This window comes from Taudactylus pleione, unplaced genomic scaffold (genome assembly GCF_031769625.1).
Source record: "Taudactylus pleione unplaced genomic scaffold, aTauple2 ptg001139l, whole genome shotgun sequence".
NCBI lineage: Eukaryota > Metazoa > Chordata > Amphibia > Anura > Myobatrachidae > Taudactylus > Taudactylus pleione.
In genome coordinates, this window is record NW_028285540.1 from 1194784 (window position 1) to 1208310 (window position 13527).

General features: G+C 49.1%; 1 protein-coding gene and 1 non-coding gene across 2 annotated transcripts in view; both read right to left on the bottom strand.

Moving 5' to 3' along the window:
- The window catches only part of CLEC20A (C-type lectin domain containing 20A), a 117119-nt gene that overhangs the window by 70999 nt on the left and 32593 nt on the right, over window positions 1–13527 (bottom strand). The window lies entirely within an intron of this gene.
- On the bottom strand, window positions 1011–1121 carry LOC148453496 (U5 spliceosomal RNA). The gene has a single exon (XR_015874937.1). It is a non-coding gene; the product is annotated as a U5 spliceosomal RNA (small nuclear RNA).

Here is a 13527-nt window from a genome sequence, read left to right on the forward strand (position 1 = left end):
AACATCTTCCCCAAGAGACGAAGACCAAGAAGCAAGGACACCCTCTTTGATCCTAGGGCTAGCTGAAAGAGCAACTGGATTTTCTGGGCCTTGTCTTCCGGAAGAAAAATCCTCTGTAATGTCGTATCTAGGATCATCCCCAGAACTGGAGTCTTTCGGACGGACTCAGATTGGGTAACTAGAAATTGATGATGTCAGTAAGTCATGGTCCAAGAGAAGTGATTCCGATGGAGCCTTGATTAACTAGTCGTCATGACAGACAATCTTAGTGTAAATACGGGGAGCCGAGGATAACCCGAACTGCCAAGCCCGAAGCCGATCGTGAGTTTGCAAAATGCCGTAAAGCCTGATGTGGTTCCCAATTTGGGACATGGTGATGCGCATCCTTTATATACAGAGAAATGAGGAACTCTGCCGGTTCCAAGCTTGCAATGACAGACTGAAGCGACTCCATAGTGAAATGCTACAGCTTAAAGATATTGGTTGAAGACTTTAGGGCCTTGTCCGTGGACACCAGCAGACTCGTAGAAAAGAACCGCTGTGGAGTGGAAAGCTCGAAAGCTATTCGGAACCGCACGGAAAGCAAGGTCCCATCGCAGGAGATCCCAGGCGGGATGGGAGACAGTCAGCCACCTGTTGGTCGACTGGTCTTTGATCCTGTCGACGTGTAACTGTATGTGGGCGACCTCTTCCTCTGCCACCCCTAATGTGTGAGGGGGTATCTCTGGCCCTTTAACGAAAGGGTTTGGCACGAAAGGAATGAAATGAGGGACCTGTAAGTCCTCCTGCGAAGCATTCAAAGGGGAGAGAGAAGACTTACTTGCCTTGGGATATTCATTTGTCCAGTTCTGGACTAAAAAGCATATCACCTGTGAACCGTAGACCCCCAACAGCCCATTTGGATTCTGCATCCGCCTGCCAAGAGAGTAAGCAGAGAACTCTGTGGGCAGAAATAGCAGAAATGGACATACGAGCACTGATCTGTCTCTCTGGAAACCCTGGTCATTTTAAAACCCATTAAGCTGGGGCATGCAAATATTGAGACAAAACTCAGTTTTGCTTTTCCCCATGGAAATCTTTAGGGCGAACGATTTGTGTGTTCTAAAGAGAAGTCAGAGCATGTAAACTGCTGACTCACTGAGAGTTCTGCTAGTAATCGTAACTCTGCTCTGGAAGTATCCAAGCCCGTAATCAACTGGTCCGCCCAGCAAATTACAGCATAGATAACCGAAGCGATAACAGGCGTAGGTCTAAATTGGGCTCCTGCTGCAGTGTAAATTGGATCGCAGTGTTGTTCCAAATTACTAGCAGAAGAGTCCTAAATTAACGTAGCACCTGGCAAAGGAAGCGTTTTCTACAGGAGGTGGTGTTTCCCAATGTTCCTTCCTGGATGATGGAAATGGATAGCCGGAAGGGAAACGACATGGATTTGGAGCCGCTTATCCAGTTGTTTCCAGGCCACAGAAGGCTGTTCTAGAAGCTCTAGCTGAGCTGCAGGGACTACTTTCCTCAGGTACATTAAGGATCTGCCTGACCGCTAGAATTAAAAGGCTCCACTCCCCGAGAGGCAGATTGTAAGTACTGCGGTGCAGAGCTGTGAGGGGTCTGACTGGAGGACAGTCGGCAGAGGACGCTCAGTGCAGGCTTATGATAGGCAGTGGAGGACAGTCGGCAGAGGACGCTCAGTGCAGGCTTATGATAGGCAGTGGAGGACAGTCGGCAGAGGACGCTCAGTGCAGGCTTATGATAGGCAGTGGAGGACAGTCGGCAGAGGACGCTCAGTGCAGGCTTATGATAGGCAGTGGAGGACAGTCGGCAGAGGACGCTCAGTGCAGGCTTATGATAGGCAGTGGAGGACAGTCGGCAGAGGACGCTCAGTGCAGGCTTATGATAGGCAGTGGAGGACAGTCGGCAGAGGACGCTCAGTGCAGGCTTATGATAGGCAGTGGAGGACAGTCGGCAGAGGACGCTCAGTGCAGGCTTATGATAGGCAGTGGAGGACAGTCGGCAGAGGACGCTCAGTGCAGGCTTATGATAGGCAGTGGAGGACAGTCGGCAGAGGACGCTCAGTGCAGGCTTATGATAGGCAGTGGAGGACAGTCGGCAGAGGACGCTCAGTGCAGGCTTATGATAGGCAGTGGAGGACAGTCGGCAGAGGACGCTCAGTGCAGGCTTATGATAGGCAGTGGAGGACAATGTAGAAGCGGTACACAATCTGTACCAGTCCAGATAGTTGGTTAACCTCCTATTAGCCGTCAATTCGGACATTACAGCCGCCATAACTCCTGCCATGTCAGCGGCCCATGCAGGAGTAGGTGAGACCGCAATAGCCACAGAGGATTATAATGGTATCTATAGTGGGAGGAAACCCACGCAAGCACAGCGAGAACACACAAACTCCACACCCCAGGGCATAGTGCACCGTCTGCGCTGCCCCTTCGGGTACTAAACAAGCATCACATAGCGTGGTGCCAGCAGCAGTTGGCTTAGTTCGTTGTTACATTTGGAACAAACAAACATTTTCTAATAAGCCATAATCCAGACATAGGTATATAGTATATACACATACAGCCACTCACGCAGAATCAGACTGAATAAACAGAGGACAGAGGACAGAGGACAGAGAAACAGAGGACAGAGAAACAGAGGACAGAGAAACAGAGGACAGAGAAACAGAGGACAGAGAAACAGAGGACAGAGAAACAGAGGACAGAGAAACAGAGGACAGAGAAACAGAGGACAGAGAAACAGAGGACAGAGAAACAGAGGACAGAGAAACAGAGGACAGAGAAACAGAGGACAGAGAAACAGAGGACAGAGAAACAGAGGACAGAGAAACAGAGGACAGAGAAACAGAGGACAGAGAAACAGAGGACAGAGAAACAGAGGACAGAGAAACAGAGGACAGAGAAACAGAGGACAGAGAAACAGAGTACAGAGAAACAGAGTACAGAGAAACAGAGGACAGAGAAACAGAGGACAGAGAAACAGAGACAGGGTACAGAGACAGGGTACAGAGACAGGGTACAGAGACAGGGTACAGAGACAGGGTACAGAGACAGGGTACAGAGACAGGGTACAGAGACAGAGTACAGAGGACAGAGGACAGAGTACAGAGGACAGAGGACAGAGGACAGAGTACAGAGACAGAAGGCTAGTGGGAAACAGAGGTTATCACACCGCTCCTCCCAATAATTCAGGTTCCCTGCACTTTGTACACCCCAGTCACAGCCCCTTTTGGAAAGGATCCTGTAGAAGGGATGTGTACTAGGAGAATCAATCCTTCTGCCCTCACTGTGTGGCTTCTGCACTCTCCTTTAATGAGTTGCAGGTAGTGTGTTAAAAAAACGGCAGCCACGCTGTTGTAACAGCCGCTAGCCGCGTATAGTGAGATAGAGAGCCCGTCTGGTCCGCCCCTGAGGCATGCAATATGGCTGCTTAACGCTGGCCATATATTAGCTTTTCCCCTCTGACTGCCCAGCTACTTGCCGCTCTATTAGCGGGGGAAGGGACGCCTGTGTAACGCTGGCTGTGGCACCTATCAGCCCCTCTACAGCCTGCGATGTTGTAAACTTACGAGGAGAGACTTGTTAGATAGATACAGTGCTACTCTAACCAGCGTTGTAGGGAGAGAGCCCGCGCTGCTAAGCTCCGCCCCTGTCTTCATCCAGGCTTGTCGCGCTAACCTGGCTGCCCACCGCCTAACGGGGGATCCCAGCGCTCACAGACTCCTTCAATTAACAGCCGCTCGCCGCGACTGAAGGAGTGAAGCAGCGTTATAGTGCTGCATACAACATAGGGCGGGCAGGCGCCGGAGGGGGGAGGCGCGCAGCCATACTCACTGCGCTCCCCGGCGGCTCTCTCAGCTGCAGCACACTCTGCTCAGGTGATGTTAGAGTTGTGCTGTGGCGATAAAGGAGCTGTCAGTGCTTTTTCAATAAGCCCTGTGCCCTCCTTCCTGTTCTTCTAAGAACAAGGCGCCAGGTACCCAGACCCCACCTTTAGAGAGGTGGCGAAGGGTACTTAGTAAATGTAAAAGATGTAGGAAAATAAATATATATCCTAAATAAAAGAAAACAATAAACATATGTGTTGCTGGATCAGAGCAAATTGTGACCAGCTCCGATGGCGCATTTTCTAAACTGAGGGCTGGTGGGGAATAGAGGGGGAGGAGCTTCACACTTCTAAATTAATTAAAGTGCCAGCTCCAGCTATCCACGCCTCTATACCCCAGCGTAAGCACCTCCAGTGTCCCCTAGTAGATGCAAGAGAAAATGTCTTTTTACCTTAGCTCTTTGGCCTAAAGCCACCATCACTAAGCGTAACATTGAAGCCATCGACACTGCTTTCTTTTTTTCCCTACTTGACTCTCTTCTCTCACCTATCCTCTCTTTCTCCTGCGCTGAACAAGCTGCTTCCCTATACAATGCCTCCCTTACTTCTGCTCTTGACTCTGTTGCTCCGGCGATCACTACTCACCCTCGCAAATTCACACCTCAACCCTGGAATTCCAAATGCACCAGATACCTGCAAAGGTGTTCCCTAACCGCCGAGCGACAGTGGAGAAGATCACGCTCTCAGGCAGATTTTCTCCATTTCAAATTCATACTGTCATCCTACAGTGCTGCCCTTTCCCTCTCTAAACAGTCATATTTCAATAATCTCATCTCCTCCCACTCCTCAAATTCCCAGCGTCTCTTTTCCACCTTCAACTCCCTCCTCTGCCCGCCCCCTCCTCGTCTCCCCTCCTTGCTCTCTGCCACTGACTTTGCTACCTATTTCACATCTAAAATTGATTCCATACGTCAGGACATCATATCCAACCAGTCCCCCAGCTCTCCACCTCCTCCTTTCCCAGATCACCCCTCCTCATCCACTTTACCGACTTTGACATCCTTCTCCCCTGTGACTGGAGGGGAAGTTAAGGCCCTTATCCAATCCTCCCCCCCTTCCACCTCTCCCCTCGACCCTAGCCCCTCCCACCTCCTCCGCTACCTCTCTCCTTCTGCCTGCTCCCATCTTGGCCAACTACTTAATTTCTCCCTCTCATCTGGCACTGTTCCTTCTGCATTCAAGCATGCCCGTGTCTCCCCCATTCTTAAAAAACCTAACCTTGATCCTAACATTCTCTCTAACTACCAACCAATCTCTCTCCTCCCTTTTGCCTCCAAACTCCTTGAGCGTATTGTTTATAACCGCCCCACCACATTTCTTTCCTCCCACTCCCTCCTTGACCCTTTTCAGTCTGGCTTCCGTTCTCTCCACTCCACTGAAACTGCCCTCACAAAAGTCAGCAACGACCTCCTTGCTGCCAAATCCAAGGGCCACTACTCCCTGCTCATTCTCCTTGACCTCTCTGCTGCTTTTGACATTGTGGACCACACTCTACTGCTGCATATCCTTCACTCCCTTGGTCTATGTTACACTGCCCTATCCTGGCTATCCTCCTACCACTCTGACCGTTCCTTCTCTGTTTCCTCTCATGTTGACTCCTCCCCCCCACAGCCTCTTACAGTAGGTGTTCCCCAAGGTTCTGTTCTTGGACCTCTCCTATTCTCTCTCTATACGTCTTCTCTAGGTAAAATCATCAGCTCTTTTGACCTCCATTATCATCTCTATGCTGATGATACTGAGATCTACCTTTCCTCACCTGATCTTTCCCCCTCTCTACTGACTCGTATCTCTAACTGTCTCTCTGCTATCTCTTCCTGGATGTCCCAGCGATTTCTCAAACTTAATATGTCTAAGACTGAGCTGATAGTCTTCCCACCCTCCCACATAACATCATGTCCCACTATTTCTTTATTAATAGATGGCATTACTATCTCATCTAGCCCCAAAGTGCGTTGTCTTGGAGTCATCCTGGACTCTTCCCTCTCCTTTAAACCACACATTCAGAACCTCTCGCAGTCCTGTCGTTTCCATCTCTAGAATATTTCCAAGATCAGAGACTCTCACCCAGGATGCCACCAAAACCCTTGTACATTCACTGGTCATGTCCAGATTGGACTACTGTAACCTCTCCTAGCTGGCCTCCCCAAATCCCATCTCTCTCCTCTCCAGTCTGTGCTCAATGCTGCTGCATGGCTCATCTTCCTCTCCAAACGTTCTACATCTGCCTCCCCTCTTTTGCAAGCCCTCCACTGGCTCCCATTCCCTTTCAGAACCCAATTCAAGGCTCTCACACTCACTTACAAAGCCCTCACCCATTCACATCTCTGATCTCATCTCCCTTCACTCTTCTGTCCGCCCTCTTCATTCACTTAATACACGCCGCCTTTCATGCCAACTGCTTACTTCCTCTCACTCTCGCCTCCATGATTCTGCCCGTGCTGCTCCTCACCTTTGGAACTCCTTCCCTCTCCCTATCAGACTCTGCACCTCTCTACCATCTTTCAAACGAGCTCTTAAGACCCCCTACTTCATTAAAGCCTTCCAGCTCTCATCCTAACTTGCTGCTACATCTTCCTTTCTCCCGGCCCACCCCATTCTGTGTCACTTTTGTTTGTCTTCCCCTTCCTTAAAGAATGTAAGCTCTTTCGAGCAGGGCCCTCTACCCTCTTGTGCTTCTCCCTACTGTAATTTAATTTATATCTTACTCCCCACTAGGGCAACTAACACTTGGCTTCTTATGCGGGCATTAAGGTTGCTAATATAGCAATGTTTATCCATGTCCTGTATTGTATTGTATGTCAATGGTTACTTCTTTGTGTATGTACTTTGTAAGGCGCTGCGGAACACTTGTGGCACCATATAAATAAATGATAATTATAATAATAATAATAGTCCAATAAACATGTTTCTATAGGTGATTTTCCTATACAACTGGTGCCCAAACCCCTGTCCAGTGGTGAACACTGGGCCTGATTCAGACCCGCTCGCGAGCGCTATGTGCTCGCAAGCGGATCAATGGTGGCCCAGTGCGCATGCGCACGACGGAGCCGGCTCCGTTATGCGCGAGACCCGGATAGCGACGGGCAATCCGTCGCTCCGGGTGTCGTACCAAAGGAGGCGTGCTGTCGATGTTGAGTGACAGCACGCCCCCATTGGAGGGCGGGCCGGGGGCATGGCTGCCCAGACGGAGGCGTTCCCATGGGATGTCAGTGGGAGTGCTTTCGGCTCCGTTAGAGCCGAAAGCACTCTGGGGCTTGCGGCAACGAGACCCTACCACAAGGGTCTCGTCGCAAGCCCGATGGTCGCGATTGTCTTGACCATCGCGACCATCTTCCTGGCCGCTCGCTATAGCTGTGGGTGGTCACCCACAGCTATGCGAGCGGCCAGGAGGCTGCTCTAAAAAACAAGAAGGCTGGCCCTGATTCGGAGCGAGCACTCTGTCAGAGCGTCCGGCACTGAATCAGGCCCACAGTTACATCTAGAAAACGTTTTTGTTTATCACATTGCATAGTGAATCTTATAGGTGAATCTATGTTATTCAATGTTTTGACCATCATTTCTGCAGAGGTCACATCACCATGCCATAGCATGAACACATTGTCAATAAATCGCTTATAGTAACCGATGCCATCTCAAACCTTGGGTAAACATGGCGATTCTCGTAATCGCTCATGAAGATGTTAGCGTATGCTGGTGCGATGTTACTGCCCATAACGGTCCCAGAGGTTTGGAGATAACATCGGTCACCAAATCTAAAGTAGTTACAAGTCAGTGTCAAATCGAGGTGATCCAATAGAAAATTAATCGGTGGTGAACCTTTATTATGTTGAACCAAGGGATTTTTGACGGCTTGAAAACCAGCCATGTGTGGTATCACCATATACAACGATGTCACATCCATAGTAATCAATAAGCAGGTATCCAACTCAACCGATAGCATCTTCAGATCATTAATGAAATCACCTGTATCCTTGATATAACTATGGATGTGTTTCTTTATGTGTGGAGAGTCTACACGTGAAGATTATGTATTTGATATGTATTAATTGCTATATATATTATTATACTTATTATAGTGTCTGATAGTATATAGATATTTAGTGAGATCCATAAGATCCACTATATTCTCACATTAGAAATGTTGGTTTGTATGAGGATACGGTGTTTCTTCTATATATTGTTATGCATTTATGGCTGCACTCACTGGTCCAGTATCTATTTGTGTATCATAGTGACAGCGCTCTAACGCTGATTGCAGGGAGTCTGTGTATCATAGTGACAACGCTCTAACGCTGATTGTAGGGAGTCTGTGTATCATAGTGACAGCGCTCTAACGCTGATTGCAGGGAGTTTGTGTATCATAGTGACAGCGCTCTAACGCTGATTGCAGGGAGTGACAGCGCTCTAACGCTGATTGCAGGGAGTTTGTGTATCATAGTGACAGCGCTCTAACGCTGATTGCAGGGAGTCTGTGTATCATAGTGACAGCGCTCTAACGCTGATTGCAGGGAGTCGGTGTATCATAGTGACGGCGCTCTAACGCTGATTGCAGGGAGTCTGTGTATCGTAGTGACAGCGCTCTAACGCTGACTGCAGGGAGTTTGTGTATCATAGTGACAGCGCTCTAACGCTGATTGCAGGGAGTCTGTGTATCATAGTGACAGCGCTCTAACGCTGACTGCAGGGAGTTTGTGTATCATAGTGACAGCGCTCTAATGCTGATTGCAGGGAGTCTGTGTATCATAGTGACAGCGCTCTAACGCTGATTGCAGGGAGTCTGTGTATCATAGTGACAGCGCTCTAACACTGACTGCAGGGAGTTTGTGTTTAATAGTGACAACGCTCTAACGCTGATTGCAGGGAGTCTGTGTATCATAGTGACAGCGCTCTAACGCTGATTGCAGGGAGTCTGTGTATCATAGTGACAGCGCTCTAACGCTGATTGCAGGGAGTCTGTATCATAGTGACAGCGCTCTAACGCTGATTGCAGGGAGTCTGTGTATCGTAGTGACAGCGCTCTAACGCTGATTGCAGGGAGTCTGTGTATCATAGTGACAGCGCTCTAACGCTGATTGCAGGGAATGTGTGTATCGTAGTGACAGCGCTCTAACTCTGATTGCAGGGAATGTGTGTATCATAGTGACAACGCTCTAACGCTGATTGCAGGGAGTCTGTGTATCATAGTGACAGCGCTCTAACGCTGATTGCAGGGAGTTTGTGTATCATAGTGACAGCGCTCTAGCGCTGACTGCAGGGAGTTTCTGTATCATAGTGACAGCGCTCTAACGCTGATTGCAGGGAGTCTGTATCATAGTGACAACGCTCTAACGCTGATTGCAGGGAGTTTGTGTATCATAGTGACAGCGCTCTAACGCTGATTGCAGGGAGTTTGTGTATGATAGTGACAGCGCTCTAACGCTGATTGCAGGGAGTCTGTGTATCATAGTGACAGCGCTCTAACGCTGATTGCATGGAGTCTGTGTATCATAGTGACAGCGCTCTAACGCTGATTGCATGGAGTCTGTGTATCATAGTGACAGCGCTCTAACGCTGATTGCAGGGAGTCTGTGTATCATAGTGACAGCGCTCTAACGCTGATTGCAGGGAGTTTCTGTATCATAGTGACAGCGCTCTAACGCTGATTGCAGGGAGTTTGTGTATCATAGTGACAGCGCTCTAATGCTGATTGTAGGGAGTTTGTGTATCATAGTGACAGCGCTCTAACGCTGATTGCAGGGAGTGACAGCGCTCTAACGCTGATTGCAGGGAGTCTGTGTATCATAGTGACAGCGCTCTAACGCTGATTGCAGGGAGTCTGTGTATCATAGTGACAGCGCTCTAACGCTGATTGCAGGGAGTCTGTGAATCATAGTGACAGCGCTCTAACGCTGATTGCAGGGAGTCTGTGTATCATAGTGACAGCGCTCTAACGCTGATTGCAGGGAGTTTGTGTATCATAGTGACAGCGCTCTAACGCTGATTGCAGGGAGTCTGTGTATCATAGTGACAGCGCTCTAACGCTGATTGCAGGGAGTCTGTGTATCATAGTGACAGCGCTCTAACGCTGATTGCAGGGAGTCTGTGTATCATAGTGACAACGCTCTAACGCTGATTGCAGGGAGTCTGTATCATAGTGACAGCGCTCTAACGCTGATTGCAGGGAGTCTGTTTATCATAGTGACAGCGCTCTAACGCTGATTGCAGGGAGTCTGTGTATCATAGTGACAGCGCTCTAACGCTGACTGCAGGGAATGTGTGTATCGTAGTGACAGCGCTCTAACGCTGATTGCAGGGAGTGTGTGTATCATAGTGACAGCGCTCTAACGCTGATTGCAGGGAGTCTGTGTATCGTAGTGACAACGCTCTAACGCTGATTGCAGGGAGTCTGTGTATCATAGTGACAGCGCTCTAACGCTGATTGCAGGGAATGTGTGTATCATAGTGACAGCGCTCTAACGCTGATTGCAGGGAATGTGTGTATCATAGTGACAGCGCTCTAACGCTGATTGCAGGGAATGTGTGTATGATAGTGACAGCGCTCTAACGCTGATTGCAGGGAGTCTGTGTATCATAGTGACAGCGCTCTAACGCTGATTGCAGGGAGTTTGTGTATGATAGCGACAGCGCTCTAACGCTGATTGCAGGGAGTTTGTGTATCAAAGTGACAGCGCTCTAACGCTGATTGCAGGGAGTCTGTGTATCATAGTGACAGCGCTCTAACGCTGATTGCAGGGAGTTTGTGTATCATAGTGACAGCGCTCTAATGCTGATTGCAGGGAGTCTGTGTATCGTAGTGACAGCGCTCTAACGCTGATTGCAGGGAGTGTGTGTATCATAGTGACAGCGCTCTAACGCTGATTGCAGGGAGTCTGTATCATAGTGACAGCGCTCTAACGCTGATTGCAGGGAGTCTGTGTATCATAGTGACAGCGCTCTAACGCTCATTGCAGGGAGTCTGTGTATCATAGTGACAGCGCTCTAACGCTGATTGCAGGGAGTTTGTGTATCTTAGTGACAGCGCTCTAATGCTGATTGCAGGGAGTCTGTGTATCGTAGTGACAGCGCTCTAACGCTGATTGCAGGGAGTGTGTGTATCATAGTGACAGCGCTCTAACGCTGATTGCAGGGAGTCTGTATCATAGTGACAGCGCTCTAACGCTGATTGCAGGGAGTTTGTGTATCATAGTGACAGCGCTCTAACGCTGATTGCAGGGAGTCTGTGTATCATAGTGACAGCGCTCTAACGCTGATTGCAGGGAGTCTGTGTATCATAGTGACAGCGCTCTAACGCTGATTGCAGGGAGTCTGTGTATCGGAGTGATAGCGCTCTAACGCTGATTTAAGGGAGTCTGTGTATCATAGTGACAGCGCTCTAACGCTGATTGCAGGGAGTCTGTGTATCGGAGTGATAGCGCTCTAACGCTGATTTAAGGGAGTGTGTTTATCGTAGTGACAGCGCTCTAACGCTGATTGCATGGAGTGTGTGTATCATAGTGACGGCGCTCTAACGCTGATTGCATGGAGTCTGTGTATCATAGTGACAGCGCTCTAACGCTGATTGCAGGGAGTCTGTGTATCATAGTGACAGCGCTCTAACGCTGATTGCATGGAGTTTCTGTATCATAGTGACAGCGCTCTAACGCTGATTGCATGGAGTCTGTGTATCATAGTGACAGCGCTCTAACGCTGATTGCAGGGAGTTTGTGTATCATAGTGACAGCGCTCTAACGCTGATTGCAGGGAGTTTGTGTATGATAGTGACAACGCTCTGACAGCGCTCTAACGCTGATTGCAGGGAGTCTGTGTATCGTAGTGACAGCGCTCTAACGCTGATTGCAGGGAGTCTGTGTATCATAGTGACAACGCTCTATCGCTGATTGCAGGGAGTGTGTGTATCATAGTGACAGCGCTCTAACGCTGATTGCAGGGAGTCTGTGTATCATAGTGACAGCGCTCTAACGCTGATTGCAGGGAGTTTGTGTATCATAGTGACAGCGCTCTAATGCTGATTGTAGGGAGTCTGTGTATCATAGTGACAACGCTCTAACGCTGATTGCAGGGAGTCTGTGTATCGTAGTGACAGCGCTCTAACGCTGATTGCAGGGAGTCTGTGTATCGTAGTGACAGCGCTCTAACGCTGACTGCAGGGAGTCTGTGTATCGTAGTGACAGCGCTCTAACGCTGATTGCAGGGAGTTTGTGTATCATAGTGACAGCGCTCTAACGCTGATTGCAGGGAGTCTGTGTATCATAGTGACAGCGCTCTAACGCTGATTGCAGGGAGTCTGTGTATCATAGTGACAGCGCTCTAACGCTGATTGCAGGGAGTCTGTGTATCATAGTGACAGCGCTCTAACACTGATTGCAGGGAGTCTGTGTATCATAGTGACAGCGCTCTAACGCTGATTGCAGGGAGTTTGTGTATCATAGTGACAGCGCTCTAACGCTGATTGCAGGGAGTCTGTGTATCGTAGTGACAGCGCTCTAACGCTGATTGCAGGGAGTCTGTGTATCATAGTGACAGCGCTCTAACGCTGATTGCAGGGAGTCTGTGTATCATAGTGACAACGCTCTAACGCTGATTGCAGGGAGTTTGTGTATGATAGTGACAGCGCTCTAACGCTGATTGCAGGGAGTTTGTGTATCATAGTGACAGCGCTCTAACGCTGATTGCAGGGAGTCTGTGTATCATAGTGACAGCGCTCTAACGCTGATTGCAGGGAGTTTGTGTATCATAGTGACAGCGCTCTAACGCTGATTGCAGGGAGTTTGTGTATGATAGTGACAGCGCTCTAACGCTGATTGCAGGGAGTCTGTGTATCATAGTGACAGCGCTCTAACGCTGATTGTAGGGAGTCTGTGTATCATAGTGACAGCGCTCTAACGCTGATTGCAGGGAGTTTGTGTATGATAGTGACAGCGCTCTAACGCTGATTGCAGGGAGTCTGTGTATCATAGTGACAACGCTCTAACGCTGATTGCAGGGAGTCTGTATCATAGTGACTACGCTCTAACGCTGATTGCAGGGAGTCTGTGTATCATAGTGACAGCGCTCTAACGCTGATTGCAGGGAGTTTGTGTATCATAGTGACAGCGCTCTATCGCTGATTGCAGGGAGTCTGTATCATAGTGACAGCGCTCTAACGCTGATTGCAGGGAATGTGTGTATCGTAGTGACAGCGCTCTAACGCTGATTGCAGGGAGTTTGTGTATCATAGTGACAGCGCTCTAACGCTGATTGCAGGGAGTCTGTGTATCATAGTGACAACGCTCTAACGCTGATTGCAGGGAGTTTGTGTATCATAGTGACAGCGCTCTAACGCTGATTGCAGGGAGTGTGTGTATCATAGTGACAGCGCTCTAACGCTGATTGCAGGGAGTCTGTGTATCATAGTGACAGCGCTCTAACGCTGATTGCAGGGAGTCTGTGTATCATAGTGATAGCTCTCTAACGCTGATTGCAGGGAGTCTGTGTATCATAGTGACAGCGCTCTAACGCTGACTGCAGGGAGCTTGTGTATCGTAGTGACAGCGCTCTAACGCTGATTGCAGGGAGTGTGTGTATCATAGTGACAGCGCTCTAACGCTGATTGCAGGGAGTCTGTGTATCATAGTGATAGCGCTCTAACGCTGA